General features: G+C 36.4%; 1 protein-coding gene across 1 annotated transcript in view; it reads right to left on the bottom strand.

Annotated features, from left to right (window-relative positions):
- Positions 1-11698: 11698 nt before the first annotated feature.
- Gpatch2 (G-patch domain containing 2) overlaps positions 11699-14070 on the bottom strand; it is a 243775-nt gene continuing 241403 nt past the window's right edge. Inside the window, exon 12 of the mRNA XM_074048296.1 lies at positions 11699-12995. The gene's annotated coding sequence lies outside the window, so the exon portion shown is untranslated. The remainder of the gene's footprint in view (positions 12996-14070) is intronic.

The raw sequence follows: 14070 nt of genomic DNA, 5'->3' as shown, positions 1-14070 counted from the left end.
CTATACTTTGGGGAAATTTATTAAACAACAATAAAAAAATGGACTTACCTGGGTATAAAAAATGTGATATACAGAGCATGTGCTTCAATGAAACATGTAATAGTTTTCACGATTTTAAAAATTATTTTATGGAGAAATGGTAGACATGGAGGCAAGCACATGGGAGCCAAGAGACAACTTTGTCTGTATCAAATTATTTCCTACAGCTTGCCAGGGCATCAGGCAGCCATATCTTTCCTTTTTTCAGCTCCATAATTAGGAAAAGGAAAATTGACTCAACAATAATTATAATAATAAATGGCAAAATTCACTTGAGCTTTTGCCTATCAGTCAGATGTCACATTTGTCATTGGGCTTCTAGACATTGATGTGGCCAGTGTCTTAGATCAATGGACAGATGACGAGAATATGAATGATCATAACCACAAATGTCAACTTTATCCTTTTAAATGCACTCCGTGTTCTGCAGATAACCTGAAAGGTCACATCGATTGTTGCCACCTGTTATGCCTCCAGTTCCAAAGACTATCAGACAACATGGCGTTTCTGGAACAGGGAAAGAAGCTGAATGCAACAGTAGCCTGACATTGAATAATAGACCAGGGCACATCATTGTCCTATTAGTAATGGCTATTCTTCTCTGCCTTTTGAAAGACAGACCAGTTTAGGCTCCTGCTTCCCACTGTCACAGGAGCAGCCATATTCCCCAGCCAAGGGACTTGCTTTTATCTTTCAATTACAGGTCTGAGCTGACCAAGTACATTTTTCCCTGAAGTCAACCTACCTGTAGTACTTTATGGTAGTCGTTTTCTAGCAATGCAACTTTCCCACAACCACCAAAGGCAAAAATCTGAGCTCATTATTTCATACGTTGTAATGGGGAAAAGTCTGAGTTAGTGAAGTCTAAATTGATAGTATACTTTAAAAGAAATGCAACTCAGTGCCTTTTAATACATATAGCAACTTCCATTGCCAAAATAAAGTCTTCTCCCTCTGGATTTAATGAACAGATTAGCAGCACTTGCATTAGCAAAACCATTTGCATAAAATTAATTTGCTAAAGCCTTTAAAAATAGTGTTCATTCTGACTAAAACATGTTTACTGCCTATTTATACTATTAATTTGCTAAAGTAAACCTTTCTTTTAAAGTAGAGCAAAAGTGAATCATTCGTCCAGCTAAAGTTGAAGTGTCATAAAATCCTAAAATAAGTGATGTCTACACTAATATGAGGGTGGTAATATATTCATGGTATTTACCCTCAGTAAACTGATAGTGAAGGTATTCTGTTAATCACTGGTTAATAAAGAAAATCAGATCAATTCTGAACCTGACTGGGCTCTTCCTTTGTTAAAAATAACAATTTTCCCAAACTCATTTGTCCCATTATAATTGATTTCCACTCAGTAGATAAGATGGGTGAGCGTGTTGAGCTGTGTAGAAAATTTGTTTGAAAGATGGAGTGCACAATGCAACAATGAAGATGTAAATCTGATCATATATTCTCCTCAGTTCATATGGAAATTCTTTACCTATACTCTTCAAATAATAACTACATAGAGTAATTTGTTATTTAAATGTTGATAGCACTCCCTACATTATTCATTAAATTTGAGGCAATCTCAATGAATAGATCAACAAGGTTTGCAAAATGATTTTTGATAAGTTAGCTCTAGAATTCACCTGAAAGGAAGAAAACACAAAAGACAAATAAAAAATTAAGTAGAACACTTTGGTGATAAGATCATTACCAGACTCCAAATAAAGGCTTAATAATGAAAACACCATGATATTGGTTCAAGAAAAAAATAAATCAGTGAAGCAGTAGAGAGAATCTAAAAACACATTTATGTTTGTCTAGAAATTTCTTGCATATACTGGCAGAAATTTATGTGATGTAGAAAGTATGTATCAAGTTGTGTTGAAAGATTAACCACCCATTTTAAAAACAAAGATTGCTATATCACACAACTCACAAAAATAAGTCACAGATGGATTACAGAGCTAGAAGTTAAAAATAAAAATATTGGAAGTAATCAGAGGAGAGGAATTTGTGAAAGGCATTCTGAAACAATGATAAGATGCAGAAGCTTATAAAGGGAAAAATGAACAAATTTGACTAAATCAAAAGTTTTTAAACTTTTGGGTTTTGTCATAGCAAAACCCCAAAGCTGGAAAAACATGTTTGCAATAAGTACAGAATAAAGAGTAATAATATCCAAATTATGTTAAAAACTTCTGGGAAGAAATAAAGAGCAAAATTCATAAAATTTAGTCAAAGGAAAGAAACAAGCAGTGTACTGACAATAAAATTACAAATGACATCATTATGTGGAAAGCTGACCAACTTTACCAAGCATCAGGGAAATTAAGATGAAAGCAGTTATCAAATAAATTTTTCCACTCATTAAATTGTCAAAAGATTACATGGTGCCATACATATGGGTAATTTATTAATTTCCAATTAAAGGGAGCAATAATGCTTTTCATAGATGGCAAATTGACAGTGTCTATTAAAAAATTTAATAAACCTTCAGCAATTCCAATTCTTGATATTTGCTCCAGAACAATACTCATACGTGACAATGAGAACCATGTACAAGGATGACTGTTTAGCACTGTTTATGGTAATAAGATATTGGAAATAATGAAATGTCAGTAGGAGATGGTTCATAAATTTTGGCCCTGTTAGGAATTTCGACTAAAAAAATAAGTAGTTCCAGAAAAATCATTGAACTGTTACCTGTTATAGAAAAAAACCTGGAAATATCACATATGATTTTTTTATCTATCTACTCATCTGTTATCTATCTATCCATCATCTATATCCATCTATCTATATCTATCTACCTACCTATCATCTATCTATTTATCATCTATCTATATCTATCATCTATCTATCTACCTGTCATCTATCTATCTATCTATCTATCTTGGTGGTACTTGAGTTTAAACTCAGGGTCTCATGCTTGCTAGGCAAGAACCATGCTTCCAGCCCTGCTCCTCTTTCTTTTGTCTTAGCTATATCTCAGATATAACTAAGTCTCGTGCTTTTTGCACAGAACTGGCCTCAAACAAAGATCTTCCTATCTATTCCTCCACATAATTGGGATTACAGACATGTACCATCCCACACAGCCTTCCCCTCATATACGTTCTTTAAATGGGAGATAGTAGAATAAATTTTGGTATGTCCATATGAAAACATTACACAGTTGTATGATGAGATACACCATGTGTACTAATCTGCAAAGGTTACAAGAGACAATAATGAAAGGGGTAAAGTTCAGAAGTGTATCAAGTAGACATACACCCACAGAAGTATTTTTAACACAAATGGAGGTGTATCGCAGATACAACACGATAAAGTGTGTCACACACATGCGTGTATGTGTGTGAGTATCTATATATACTTAATCAAATATTCATAGAATGCCTTGAAAATTGTGCACAAGGAATTGTCTGTATGAGTGTGTGGCAGTCAGAGATCTGAAGAGAGATCTATTTTCGATCACATGCTTTTGTATTGTTTGAATTTTGCTTAACTTTGTATGAGTTTTTTTAAGTAAAACTAGTCACTTGTGAATTAAAAACTATATTATCTTCCACATTATGAAAAACTGTAGCTAGTTTACAAGAGAGAGAAATGGAGGTGTGGTGATAGTAACGTGTCGATGAGCTGGTGTTACAGTAAGTGTGTTGACTGACAGTGCACCCAGCTCAGTACTACTGACGTGAAAAGAAATCCAAAGCAGACTTACTCCTGTGTCTCTGTGTAAATGTGTAGATTTATATAAAGTGAAGTAAAAAGTGCACGTTTCTTAAAAATATAACACACAAACATGCATGAACATACCTTTGAAAATACTTAGGGTTAATATAAAATATCATAGTAACCTGGTAACAGTGGAAGGCTGTCCAAATGGAATTAAGTTGGTAGGGTGAAGTTAAGAGAGCCAATCTCTTAATTTCAAAGATAGAGAACCCCTCTATCTTTGGGGTTTTCTTTTGTTGTTTCTTTGTTTTGTGGTACTGGGGTTTGAATTCAGGGCCTTATACTTGCTAGGCAGGCGCTTGACACTTGAGCCACACCTCCAGCCCTTTTTTTGCTTTAGTTATATTTTGGATAGGGTCTCATGCATTTGACCAAGGTCAGCCTCAATCCTCTCCTTATATCTTCCACCTAGCTGGGGTTATAGATATGCACCACTGTATCTAGCTTGTTTGTTGAGATTTGGTCTCACTAACATTTTGCCCAGCCTGGCCTGAAACTGTGATCCTCTTGATCTCAACCCCTTTGGTAGCTGTGATTACAGGCATGCATCACCACAACTGGCTAGACTTTTATTTACAATGAGAGTATATCCAGGATTGGTTTAATAATCATAATTGTTAAATTAAAAAGTTAAAATATTAATATTAATTATCTAGTATAAAAAGATATGTCTAAAATTTACTTGGCAAAGTTAAATTTATTGAGTAAATGTGGAGTTTTCAACCAACCTATCTGCAACACTATAGTATTGCCTTATTTAGTCAACATTTAACTGATCAGATCCAGCCCTACAAAGAGCCCAGAAATTAAAAACCTTCTTATTTATTCTCTAGTATCTATAATAGTTCATTTCTTCATTAAGAAGGATCATGCTTCCCATAGCTTTGGCCCTCATTTAAAGTTCTAAAGGGAATGTAGAATTTGGTGTTAAATAACATTTTGTCCATAGATGAAGGTGAAACAGGAAAATTGCTATGATTAATAGGGTATCAATTCACACAGCCTCTCTCTCTCTCCCCCCCCCTCCACTCTCCCTCCCTCCCTCCCCTCTCCCTCCCTCTTTCTCTCCCATTAAAACCCTAGGTAACCACTGGTTTACAGTTTTGCCTTTCTCAGAATATCATATGAATGGACTTGTAACTGTATGTGGCTTTAAGCCTGCCCTCCTTCACTTAGCATAAATTAGAACCATGCATCACTTCTTTCCTTGTGTGTAACAAAATAATATTCTATTTTATGCTTGTACCACATCTACATAACAACTGATGAACAGGTTGATTCGGGGCTACTATGGATAAAGTTGCTACGTGCATTCAAATACAGGTTCATGTAGACTTATGTTTCTGTTTCTCTTGGTAAAATATCTAGAAGTGGAATTTCTGAATTATACATAGTAATCAAACTGTTTTCCAAACAGCTGCAACCATTTTGCATTTCTTCTGGCAATGAATGGAATTCCAGTAGTTACACATCCTCACCAACTCTTGGTATTCTTTCTTTCATTTTTTTTTCTTTTTTGTTTTATTTTCTTTCTTGATTTTTGGTGCCATTTCCATGTAAGTTTTAGTAGCATTATAAAGTTTATAATACAACATGTTTTTCTAGATAACTTTAGAAAATACATTCTGCCCTCATTCAAATTCAGTTTGTTATCTTACCTCAAAAAGCTCCCGTCCATCCTGAGTGGGACTGACCTTTCAAACTTTCCAGTGAATGGAGGTAGAAATGGTCAGCTGGAAGTCATGAAGAAAGATCACAATCGGATTTTCATCTGGGATGTGGGAAGTTGACACTTGAGATTTCAACTTGCTTACATCCTGAGCAATGATACCTTTTTTTTTTTTTACCTTTCAGATTGAGAACTTGAAAAGATTTCAACTTTTTCCCTAACAATACTGGAATATGCTTGGTTTCATTTCCTGCAAAGTTTAGCTTTTGGTGGTTTACACCAATTTCAATTCTGGATCAAATGGATTGAAATATCTTTGGGATCAAAACAGGTTCCAACATGGTAGGTCTGTCACTCACCCTAATACACCAGTTAAAGAGATGAGTATTGGTAAGAAGGTCAAAGAAAGGTGATTCACTGATGCATCAGATACACAAGAGAAAAGGGAGAGTAAGCATGTTAGCCCATCTTTGGGGTACTGACACAAGCTTTAGGTTTAAATAGAGGAAGATTTGGGACAGAGGGTGAGAGGTATATATAGTTAAGCAGTCCCAGTCAACGCTGTGCTCAAAGGTGTATGTGGTCCAACTGATCGTTATCTCATGATTGGTCAAGTGGGGTCTTGCCTTGTAAGAAAGTCATTGGTGCCTGGGGGATAGATTCAACTTTCATCATAAGATGTTTATCCAACAGTCCTGTTGTTCCAACCATTCAAGGTGATTGCATGAAAAATGGCTCAGAGCCATGGAGGTAGATGTAAAATGGAGGCAGAGATGCTGAGTGTTTACTCTGTTTTTAGTTACCCACCGGATATTTGCAGGCCCAAGTGATGAGTCAGTGCTTTGAGCAAAAGCAGTTTTTGAGCAAAAGTATAGATTATAAATGGCAGAGTTAAACATTCTGTTTTGTGTCAACATTGGTTATGCAATAAGGCAGTGAATCATAGAAAACATCTGGGGAAAATTTCTCATTTTGTTGTACAAATTGAATTCACCTCATTTTCCCAGTTTGTCCACCTTCTCAATCTTCCTTACTCAATGAGAGCTGAGATTCAGTAATTCAGGTTTATACATTTTCCCAAATTTTCTATATACCCAAAATTTTGTCACCATCTTTGGAAAAATGAAACATTCACAGATGTCCTGTCTAGTGAGCTTTCTAATGATGGCCTCTATAATATATCAGACTCCTGCACATGTATCTGCTCTTTTGTGGAGTCTTTTGCAGTCAAAAAAAGCACATTGTTTTCCCCTGTAAACTCCACTTTCTCACACCCTGTCCTCTAGGATGAGAAAGCAGAGTCTTGGATTCAATGAAAGGTGAAAGAAATATTGTAGGCATGGTGGCCATTTTGTTGTATTGAGTTGGTACAAATTTTTCTTAAGTTGTAACTGTCTTCATAAGTATGTGGGTTTTAATTTGCATTCCTTTAATGTCTAATGAGGTTGACCATCAATTCATGTGATTCTAATTTCATTTTTAAACTATACTGCTCAATAATAGGCGACAAGGGCTCCAGCCTGGCCAAAGCTGTCAAGTGTTCATGCTGACTGTACAGTGCAGGAATCTTACCATCTTTATATCCCTAAACCTAGCACAGGGACCAGCCATTTGATGAGCGCTCCACTCCAGAGACCAAATTAATTAACACTGCCTCATTTGCTTGTAAACAGGCTGACTTTTGCCCTCTGTGTGCCATAGTCCTACACAGTGGGCTACTTCCAAATGTGCCTGAGTATTTCTGATCTCCCCACTCTGAGTGGTCTGCTTATAGCATCAGTGTGTCTGTTTCCAACCCTATGTCATGCAAGTAGTACTTGCCTTATAAATAGAGCCTCTTTATTATGAAGGTTGATTAAATACCAGTAAGAGCAACAAGCTATTTTCAAGAAAACTAAGAAGGCACATCACTAAAAAAACCCAAAATGAGGAAAAAGGAGGAAAGAAAACATAAAAAGAAGAAATGGGAGCCAGGAGTATAGTTCAGTGGTAGAATACTTGCCTAGTATACATAAGGCCGTGAGTTCTGTACTCTGCCCTGAAAACCAAAATGTGTATTGATAGCTTTATCCAAAGATTAAACCACACTTAGCATTTTGGAGCATTTGTTATGCTTAGAAATATTTATACTACAAATATCAAATTTTTTTACTTAACATTATTAATACCTACTTTTCATGTTGCTCAAAATTCATAAAATTATTATTTTAATGTCTTCCTAATATTTTATCATATAGCTATATTACAATTGTTTCTTAATTTAATTTCAGACATTGTGGAAGTCTCTTTTTTTCACATTGACAAAAAAATGTGATAACTATCATGAATGACAAAATATTTTTGAGTCTACTTTTAAGATAGATTCTTTGAAGGGAACTTAGGAGATCAATGGAAAAGAACTTTTCTAAAATAAGGGGCCTTCTGATTAAAAAAGAATTCAGATTACTAGAGAACACTTGGGAAAATTTGAAGGAAGACAACCTAGGAGAAATATTTTAATTGGTGTATCTCCTAGTATTTTTTAATCCTTTTGAAACATAATTTTGATTGTATCGTGAATATAAAAATTCTCTTACAGCCTGTTTTTAAATCTAACTTCACATTCTAAGCATTTTCTTATATCATTAAAGTTATTTGATGATATCTTTTACAGTATGCACATTAATATCCTTATGAGCTATAATTTATGCACTCTCCTAGCAAACGACATTTAGGTGGCCATTTCTAATTTTTATTATAAATAATGCTGAAATGAACATCTTTTAAATATCACATTACCTTCTCAGAAGTAAAATGGGCAGTGAAAGACTTCTAGTGTTTTTGTGCATGTGGTCATATTATATTCCAGAAGGGAGAAATTATTATAAACTCCCACCCAGCCACTGCATGATTATATATCTGCAAAATGCAAATGTAGCAATCTAATTATGTAGACTAGTCACACCTGAAACTGTTTATGCAAATAACCTAATTCCTTAGAGATTGTTCCTAGGTGTAGGGATTTACAACTGGAATCCCTTACAGAACTGTTCTTTAGTTTAAAGAAGTCATTTTGTCTTGCTGTTGCATGAAGGGTGATGGAGAAAGAGCAAACAACACAAACATCCTCCACAGAGGTTTTATCATTTCAGTTCATCTATCATTATAGACTATCTTGGCTAAACCTACTGGCTGAAGTTCAAAGGCTCTGATGGGTCATTGTCATACACCTGTAGGGTTCTCTGACTGCTTCAGTATTGATTTATCCATTTTGGAATTCCTTCTCATTGATTTATTAGGTCTATACATCTTCTGGTGGCCAGCTTCTGTCTATAAAATGTGACTGAGAGAACTGCTTCACTGCCATGTATTTTATAGCTCGCTGACATTCATTGACTGACTCCTTATTTGCTCAATGTTGGTATTAATGTTAATGGGTGTTACAAGTCTAGCCTTGGTCTTTGTGCATTTTTGGTTCTGATAAGTATATGCTAAATATATTGTATGAGTGATAATATAATTATCAAACATAACAGAAAGAGAACAGTTTTAGTAAGACAGGTGCCATGTTATTTAAAATAAAGGAAGAAGAGAAATCGAAATGAGTTTATGCAAGAGATAAACTGGACACATTCCTTAAAAGCACTTACACCACAAAGATATTTCAGTTGTCTTTGCTAAGGCAATGGGAATTCAGGGCAGGGTGAATAAGCAAGGAAAAGAGGTTACAACAGAGTGATCACATTCCCCACATTTCAGATTCTTGCAGGGAAACCTAATCAGTAACAGGACTCTAATCCTACTTAACTCAGAGACAGAAGTCAGAGCAGTTATTTGAAAAGGCCAGTACAAAAGTCTTGCTGCTCTTAAATTTATGGAGCCAACACCCTGACTCTAGAAGGCACCATCTTCATTGACGACCAGCAGGAAACTGGAGCCCAGGTGGCCTGGACTTAAACTCAGCATTTAGAAACTCTGTGACTTTGGACAACTAATTCATCCTTTGTGGTCCTCATTTTCCAAATTCCTTAAATGAAGAAAAAATGATGGTCTTGGGACATTGAGTAAAGCACCTGATTATGGACAAAACTCGTATTTAAATTTATCATCTCTCAGAGTCTTTCAAGAGGTAATTGAGGTTAAATGATGTTTTTAGCATGCATGCTAAGCCAATATTACTGGCGTTCTTATCAAATAAGGTGATTAAGACAAAGACAAACATAGAGAGAAACCCATGTGAAGACACAGGCAAGTGATAGCCATCTCTGCAAACCAAGAAGGGAGGCCTCAGAAGAAGCCAATCCTTTTGACACATTGATCTCAAATGTCTGGGCTCAGGAATTATGAGAAAATAAATTTCTATTGTTTAAGCCACCCCCAACCCATGACACTTTGTTATGGCAACCCTAGCAATCCAATACCAGTAGGTGCTAAATGAATGTCAAGTCTTGTAGTGACAACATTGGGAGCTACACCAGAGAAGAAGCCAGGCAGAATGCAGAAGGGATTAAGAGAGGCCATTGGTATAGGGACTGAGGCACAACCATGGAGCACTGAGGCACGTCATGTTAGCTATACATGATGACTGTGTTGTCTCCCCCACTTCTTCACATACCTCAACTGCTAGTGTGATGACCTTCATCTGCTCTTCCTATCAGTTCTGCCCAGTAGAACAAATCATGAGAGTACTTATCTGCATTTCATGTATTGCTTTCTTTCTTCACAATGATTCTGGGGATTGCATATGACAAATATTATTATCTATGACAAATATTATTATTCCCATTTTACACATTAAGAATAATGAGACTCAAAAAGTTTGTGACTTCCTGACATCACATGGACATGAGAGACTAAATTCTATGCTCTTTCTATCACACAGTGAAGCAAAATTTAATGACTCAGTGTCTTTCAATCAGTATTGTATGTAAGTAATAGCCAATAGAAATGAAATTGCTCCAAAAGCTGTCTGTGTCACCTGCATCAGACTCAAGAGTCACAATCCAAATGAAAGTTGGATTTTCAATTATATTGCATCATGTCATCATTATTTGTAATCGCTAAGAATGTCTGAACTCAGAGCTAAGTGCAGTGGTGCACACCTATAATCCCAGTATTCCAGAGGCTGAGACAGGATGATCATGAGTTTGAGGCCAGCCTGGGCTACATAGTGAAACTGTCTCAAAAAAACCAAACAACATCAATGGAAACAAAAATACTGGACTCTTAAAATATTCAAAGTACTGACATATAAGGGTTATATAAATACAGATAATACTGCCACTATACATATTTAAATAAAATTCAGGTAGGGAACTTTTTTGAATATTTATAATATGACAATGATTACTAGTTACTTCTATATACTCATTTATTGAGCAAATAATTATTGAGCACATGCTGTGTTCTAGTCACTGTTCTGAGTACTGGGATTATAAGTAGTCAACAAACAGAAAAAATCCCCTGTTCCCATGGAGCTTGTTATCTTGTTTAGTATTCAACAACCTTGGTGTGCAGTGATAACATTTGGCATTTTACAGAAGAGAAAATAGAAACTTTGCGAATTCTGGCAAAAGTTCCAAAGTCGTCCAGCCAGTGAGAAAAAGAGTCAGGACTTGAATCCTGGCCACTCAGAACTGTTCACAAAGCCCTGAACAATACCACTGGGTTGCTTCCATCTTAAGGTCCAAACATTTTTTGCTTGACTTCAGAGTGAATGTCCAGTCAATAGGATACAGTGTACAGACTCTCAGAGATAGTGACTTGTGTCCACAGTGGCCTGTGTCCTGTCTCCATGTTACTATGCATCAGTTCTCTTTTTGTTTTGTTTGCTTTTCCCCCTTGCTTTGGCTTAACCTGTGCTGGAGAAAAATGTGGGGAAAGAGTTGTGAACTGAGGTAAGTGGATGTCAATGACAAGGCACCCCTTCCATGGGTTGGGTCAGAGAAGAGCAGAAGGCCTTTCTTTTCTTGGGCTGTATGTATAGGAGCTAGTAGCTGTTGCCCAGGTCATTTCCAGGCCACTACCAGGCAAAATTATGTCTCTTCCTATTGTTAAGCAGTGTAATAATTCTTGGGTGGAATCCTGGATGAAGAGGACTGCTCTAATCCTTCTTTAAACTCAGTAGGCAAGACTTACTTCATACATCCTCTGGTTAGAATTTATATGCTGGAGAAATGTAAGTAAGCAGAATCAAGACTGAAAAATTATCCAAGTTCTCACGGAAGCTGAGTGTTCTTTTTTTTAAATTTTATTTTATTGTTTTTACATTTACTCATATGTGTATACATTGTTTGAGCCACCTCACCCAGCTCCCACTTCTGGGCAGAACCTGTTCTGCCTTCTTGTTCTACAGTTTTGTTGAAGAGAAAACATAAGAGATAATAAGAAAGACATAGTGCTTTTGCTAGTTTGTGATAAAGATAGCTATACAGAGAGATTCCTAGCATTGCTTCCACGCACATGTGTATTACAACTCACATTGGTTCATCTCTACCAGACCTCTTCACTACTTCCTGGTCACCTTCCCATAGTGACCTCTGCCAATTTGAGATTACTATATTCACTTCTCTACAGTGAGCACATCAACCACATTCAAGTTTTAGGTTTCCTTCCCTTTCCCTATTCCTCCCATGTGCATTTTCCCCTTAGTGTATGACCCATGTCCAATAATATTACTGCATTTGTTTTAGGTCTATAATCCACATACGAGGGAGAACATGTGATTTTTGGCTTTCTGAACTTGACTAACTTTGCTTAAGATGATATTCTCCAATTCCATCCATTTACTTGCGAATGACAAAATTTCATTCTTCTTTGTGGCTGAATAAAATTCCATTGTATATCAATACCACATTTTCTTAATCCATTTGTCAGTACTGGGGCTTCTTAGCTGTTTCCATAGCTTGGCTACTGTGAATAATGCTGTAATAAACATGGGTGTGCAGGGGTCTTTGTAATAGCTTGAGTTGCATTCCTTCCAGTATACCCCAGGAGTGGTACTGCTGCGTCATATGGCAGATCTATGTTTAGTTTTTTAAGAAGCCTCCATATTGTTTTCCAAAGTGGTTGCACTAGCTTAAATTCCCACCAGCATTAGTACCATCACACATTGCACCAGACACAAAGGAGCAGTGGCATCCTTAGGTTTAGGCAAAAGACTCCAACTCTAGCTTTCATCTGGCCACACTTAACCCTGAGTGAGGAGCTATGGGGCTGCCTGGAGTTTAGCCCTCCCTCTAGACGATGTTCCAAGTACTAAAGACAAAATTCTCTACCTGAATGATGTTGAGTCTTCTTTTAAGACCTTCCCAGACTTCTCCTTGAGTTCCCATCTTCTGAGGGCAAAGTAGACCAGATGTCTGTACTCCTGGGACCTTGGGATACCACAGATAAGGGCTTGGATATAAGGGATGAAGCAACCCTTGCTCACAGTGAGCATCTGAGCTGTTATGGGAAGACAGGAGAGTCAGGCTCCAGACTGGGAACTAAGGACAAGGTTCAGCAATCTTCATGTTGTGGTTGAAGAACACTACATTTGAAATTGTGCTTCCACATAGTTAGAAAAAGATACCTGTAACAGAAGAAAAATGGAAAATATTGTTTTAAGCAAAATTTAGGCTGATTTTTAACTTCTAAATATTCAGACATATGGTATGTGACCTTCCTTTTATACCCTTGTGCAGGGCCCCACAAGTGTTAAGTGGCCCACTACAAATCACATAAAAAAGTTAAGACAGTCTCAGATTTTACTGTGCATAAAAATCACCTGGTATGCTTATCAACAATCCAGTTCCAAGCCAAAACCTTCCAAATATTCAGAGTAATTTGCCTTGGGTTGGGATTCAGAAAAATGCATTTTTACTAATTTCCCAAGTGGTTTTGATACAGGTGGTCCAATAAGTGACCACTCTTGAAGAATTGCAGTTCCTTGGTGGAATTAATAATTTCACTGGCAAAACACACACAGGGAAATAGCTAAAAGAGAATTTTAAAGTATTGTCAGCAAAATAATAACTCAACTGTTATATAAAAGCAGAATTAAAATATATTTAGGAGTGTTGCCCCTGTAACTTAGTCCCCTTGGAGGTTAGACTCTTAGCCTAAGCAAGCAGCTATTGCTCAAAATTTTTTGACACTGATTTTTTAAAATTTCCTTTGGAGGTGGATTATGAACCACACCAGAAAGCCAATCTCATTATTTCACATCACAGTTTGCATTTGACAAAAAAAACAGCATTACCCAGAAGGATGATGCATATTACTTAGCAGATTTAGTTCCTATGTTTTCCAAGTCAAATATGTAATAAAAGAAGATCTATTATATAAACACACCTGTTTATTTCAGCCTCCTTCTGAAACTATACTAAAGTGACAATGAAGAAAGAAAAGAAGACATAAATCAGCAAGGACAAAGAAAGTGAGAGAGAAGGTTCAGGAGGATTCAGGAATCAGTATTTCAGAAACTGGAAAATGAATGGAGAAGTAGTTATAGACTTAGCAGTGCCAAAAAAAAAAAAAAAAAAACAGCTGAAACCTGAGCCTGACATGTGAAAAACTGAGACAGATTGATGTTGCCTCAAAACCCTAACCTGAGAGTTAGTAAGTCAAGGAGGCAGGAGGGCAGGTAGGATAAAAAAAAAGTGGGC

The sequence above is a fragment of the Castor canadensis genome, chromosome 11 (assembly GCF_047511655.1).
Source record: "Castor canadensis chromosome 11, mCasCan1.hap1v2, whole genome shotgun sequence".
NCBI classification, from domain to species: Eukaryota; Metazoa; Chordata; class Mammalia; order Rodentia; family Castoridae; genus Castor; species Castor canadensis.
This window is presented reverse-complemented; position numbering and strand designations above follow the sequence as displayed.